Here is a 5,190-nt window from a genome sequence, read left to right on the forward strand (position 1 = left end):
TCTCACTACTGACATAAAAAACCAAATGGAGCTGAATGAAATCAATATTCCTGCCCTTGCTGGATCTTGGGGCTACTCTTCAAAAAAAAAATAAAAAAATCCCTGAGATATCCTTCAGGGTGAACAATGTGAGCAAGGAAGGCTCTTTAAGAAGGTTCAAGGAACTTAAGTCTCATAATATTCTTCCTTTATTTAAGTACGCTAGTCCTGGGACCTTCAGTAGCTTGCTATGTAAAAAGGAAGAGAATGCAGAATGAAGAATAGCCTTGTACCTAGTAAGGATGGCTTTCTCCGGAGTTACAACCAGGCAAAGGATGGCATCTTACATTAGCAGCCATGGTATTTTCCCGTCAGAAGTGATGTGCATTTTGAAACAAGAAGTCTGAGCACTCATATTTCTTTTTGTGTTTAAATATCACCAGCATTTTAACACATACTGAGACACCGTGTCTTTTGGAATTCTTTTATTTTTTAAAGACACCGAATGGAATTCTTTCCCATCCATATCCCCTTCCTGTCCAGATCTCATGCAGAAGGTGGCAATGGGCTCTCTCTCTCTCTGTGTGTGTGTGTGTGTGTGTGCTCTGTGCCCATGTATTATTTTTATTATGATGATTTATTAATTTTATTTATATGTCACATTTCTCCCAACAAGGGAGGACACGTATGAATCCAAGATACCTAGCTTGGACTTTCTACACCCCCCCAGACCACCCCTGCCAGGTGACAATGCATAAATGACTCAGAACTGCCATTCTGAGTCATGTGAACTAAGGTCCTGAACCATGGAATTTAGTCCATCAGGTTTGGTGAAGAAACAGAACTCTGTTGGCACAGGAAATAACACTGTTACACATTCCAGAAATTCTGGTTTAAGACTAACGTCTTACATAGTCAAACCAGGGACCAGATTATCAGCATCTCAGTCAGTATGCTATACCAGCTGTAAACTAAAAGATAGAAATGAGATTTAGAGGAAAGTCCAGAAAGATGGCAGATGTAGACCTAAGCTAAAGAAGACAAAGCCATCAAACTTTTAAAAAATCTGGGATGCTTCCAAATCAAACTACACAGAGGTTACTTTAATTTTCTCAGAGTAATTGATTCCTTCCATGTTGCATCCAAATATGAAATCTGAATTACCACTATCCTTAATGTTCATCAAAGGAAATGCAGCTCATGAAAGACAAAAATTCATATGTGCCCAAGAAACATAAAAGAACATTTTTATATGCTTTAATGCAATTCCATATATTAGAAAATCTCTATGTAAAGGACATTTTCTGTACCACAATCTACATACTGGATAACATGCTAGATTCCACTTTTGAATTACAGAGAACACCTGCCATGTAAGGATTTTGTAGTGTGCAAAATCACTTTCAAGATAAGTGAGGGAGTGACATTTTTATATCTTACTAAAAACAGAAAGTCAGTTCTGAGTGGTCATGAGGTATGTTTGTGTGTTGGGTTGTTTTTTGGTGGGATTCACAAAGATGTCTGAGTTTAGGGAGGTGACTAGGAAATAATTAATAATTAACTACTTTTCTCAGCCAGTAGGGTTGGTCATTAAGACAAAATGAACAATTTAATACTGTACACAAGTCTGAAAATGATAAGCAACATGGAGGTGGAGTTTGTATATATGGCTTTTAAGATAATTACTGCTTTTTAGAAAAAAAACTTTCTTTTTGGCTATATTTTTGTATTAACAAAACATATCCATAAAACATTTGAGATTTCAAAGACAGGTATTCTTTTCTTTCCCCGTTCTGTTCTGTTTTGTTCTGTTCTTTATTAATTTTTAATAAGTGAAAATTAACATTTTTATAAGAAGAGAGTGGGGGCAATGAACAAATGTTTCCATTTCTAAATGAAACCATTATCCCACCCTTCCCATGGAAGACAAAGCTTTTCTAAAAGAAAATGTACGTTTTTACCTTGCCTCTTTCCTTTTCAGTAACACTGAAAAAATGGCTCAGGCTAGAGAGTAATGAAAACATATTTTCTGGTGTGAAACATGAGTGTACCAAGAAGAGAGGGAAAAGAAGAGTGACTGACCAAAGAGGATGGACAGTGTGCAGAGTTCACTGTTTGAGAACACTCCAATGGTATTTGCTATACAGTATTTCCTGAAAATTCTTATTTCCAGGCAGTAAGAGGATTACCCTGTTAGTGTATACACCAACCTGATGCTTCATGGGACCAAGGCTCATAGTGAAAAGGGGTAAGAGAGAGTTAATGTGTAAACTCTCTGGCCACCCACCCTCACACTTGCTTTGAGGTTTTATTTCATTTAGACTAGCCTTATCTAGCTTGATTCAGGGGATGCGTGTGAATTTTATAAGTGGGATCCCAGATAAGGCTACTGATTTGCAAAGGCTAAGAAAAATACAAGGTCATCAGAAAGAGAGAGAGAGAGATTGAGAGAGAGAGAGAGAGAGAGAGAGAGAGAGAGAGAAGGTCTATTACCTGATCAAAAGAAGGAGTGTTAGGGTTTTTGGTGTTTTGGCTCCTAATGAAAAATGATGGGGAAAGGGAGGAACTGGCCCAAGATTGCTTGCTGCTTGAGGTGAAGGACAAGATGGTGCTCTCTCCAGCTCTGTTTTGAAAACGCAACTGGATTGACAATTCAGTCTTTCTTCAATGCTAGTGGTGGGATACTGTCCTTTACCATGCCAGAGGTAGACTAGCGGGTGGAAGGAAAGGCAGGCTGCATGGCACACAGCACTACCTTTAATATCTTGCAACTTTCCAGCATTTGGTGGCTCGTGAGATGCCAGAAGCCTCTGCCTGACCCTCTCCAATGATGGGATCAGCCCTGAGGAAGGATGTGGTGCCTCAGGATTAATCTTTGGGTCCCACCTTGAAAATAAGGCTATTGGTGGAAGAGAATGAGAACTTAGCCAGGAAGGAATCTCTGGAGCTTGGGAAAATTACATTTGTTCGCACCACAACACCCAGAATACATCTAGCCATTCCAGGAATTCTGGGAAGAGTAGTCTAAAAACAAAACCTTTCTCAGCCCTGTGAATTTCCTCCTGTTAAGAAGGCCCGCCGCTGTCTTTTTGGCACTGTGAATTGCAAGCCAAAGGTAAAGTGAATCACTCACAGAGGAACAGACCTCTGACTGTGCTGCACTGAGACTCATTTCTGGGTCCAGCCTTGCAAAACAAACCATATATTTAGGCATCCAAAAAGGATGGTCAACGTACGGTGGAGGATTCCAGAACAGGAAGCTTAAGCATGAAATGGGGAAAAGGAGACGTGGAGCATTTTAAGAATGTTAGCTTTGGAGCAATGGGAGGAACCTTGCTGTCACCTCCACAGCAGTCCTGCTTCTTTGTTTTTCTTCTAATTGTCTCTGGCTCCAATCCTTTGAAATTAACGGTCAGCTAGGGCCAGGGAGCCCAATAAATGTTAGCATGAAGAATGAAAGAAAATGTCCTTGTTTTCCTTCCCTTTTCTCTTGTCTGAGGGAAAGTGGAAAAGAAGGAGGAGGGCAGGGAAAGGAAGGGAAAGGGCAGCTTCAGAGCAGAACTGACAGCTGGTCAGACGGCTGGATAAAAAAAAGTGGATGTAAGCAGTCACAGAGGGTGGCACTACACCTCCAAGAGCCAGACGATGACCTTGAGACGTACTATAAGGCCTTTTGTGCTGAAATGATCGATGAGGAAATGTCAAGGAAAGCAGATGAACATGAAAGGAAAGTCATTAACATTTGCTTACAAACTGCGTACAGTATGGAAGATGTTTTATCTGCAAGAGGACGCCTTGCAAACAAGATAGCCATCCCAGAGGAACTGCCATTCATCTGAGTTCTGGTGTTTTCTGCACAATAAGCCATCTAAAAGAGAGGGAATGACAGTGGGATGCTCAGCAAAGCTAGAAGCCAGACGGAGGCAACTATTTCAGGCGGCAAGTGTTGGCATGGAAGTGTGCCATTATTTTGGAATATAAGGCTGTGTGTGACATTCGGCCTGACCTTCGCACCTATGGAAGCCTGCTGCTCTCTGGTGCAGGGTTGGTTCCCCTCCTTCTCCTTCAGAAACTGAACAAAACTGTATTGTTTTTGATCCCAGATGGGCAAAGGGAATAGACAGACAATTGTTGGGGATACAGAGACTGTTAAAACATATAGGACAAATAAAAATGTTTAGATTCATCCAACAATGTGTTTCTCATTGTATCATCAGACTAAAAAAACTGCTCTCAGATAGAAACCAAACTTGTAAGAATGTGTTGTTTTTTTGACAGGATTTGCTAGCTCATTTTCTGTCACTATTGTTGAAGGAAGACTCAAAGGTCACTCCGGCTGGCTTCTCTTTACAAAGATGGGGGTGCGGTGGCACCATCTTGTTATTTGCAGCAAAATGCCTTGGGTCAGTCTGCTCCTTAGCCCTCCTTGTAAGTTGCCTTGAGGCATCTGGAGAGGGAAATTCTGAACAGAAGCAAACAAAATCAGAACAAAGCAATGCCCTCCTCAGCTAATGTCAAACATACTGGGCTCAGGCATTAAAAGGTTGTACAATTTCCCCTCTCAAATGGGAGTTCAGAAGTACTTCCTGTTTAGATAGTTAAATCTGTCCGCCTCTCACTTTAGCATGCAATAACTAATTTCCTTTAATGCCTCAGTCTATAGGTGAAGATGCAAGGTAATAGTTGTCCCTATCTTCAAAAACAACAAAAACAAGGAACTTGGGAACTAAAGATTAGTCAGTCTGATATCAATCCTAGAGAAGATTCTAAAGTAGATTAAAAATAGTCACTCTGTACACTTGATGCAGTAATAACCAGAAGTCAAGAACAAATCCTGCCAGATTAATTTTACAATTACTTTTTTGGCCAGGTAACCTCCCAGGTAGACAGTGGGAATGCTGTAAATGTAAGAAAGATACCAATAAACAGGAGCAAGGTCAGAGGTCAGAGGATTGGAAACCAAGCTCTATGAGGAAAGGCTGAAAGAACTGAGCATGTTTAGCCTTGGGAAAACAAGACTGAGGGGAGACAAGATAGCACTTTTCAAATACTTGAAAGATTGTCATAGAGAAGTAGAACAGAATCTGTTCTCAATCACCCCAGAGTGCAGGACATGTAATAAGGGGCTCAATATACAGGAAGCCAGATTTAGGCTGAATATCAGGAAAAACTCCTTAACTGTTAGAGCAGTATGACAATGGAAGCAATTAC

At 40.6% G+C, this 5,190-nt stretch overlaps 1 protein-coding gene across 3 annotated transcripts in view; it reads right to left on the bottom strand.

Moving 5' to 3' along the window:
- Positions 1–5,190, bottom strand: part of CPLX2 (complexin 2) — a 170,188-nt gene that overhangs the window by 88,159 nt on the left and 76,839 nt on the right. The gene's annotated exons all lie outside the window — the stretch shown is intronic.

Source organism: Pogona vitticeps, chromosome 2 (assembly GCF_051106095.1).
Source record: "Pogona vitticeps strain Pit_001003342236 chromosome 2, PviZW2.1, whole genome shotgun sequence".
In the NCBI taxonomy this organism is placed as follows: Eukaryota; Metazoa; Chordata; class Lepidosauria; order Squamata; family Agamidae; genus Pogona; species Pogona vitticeps.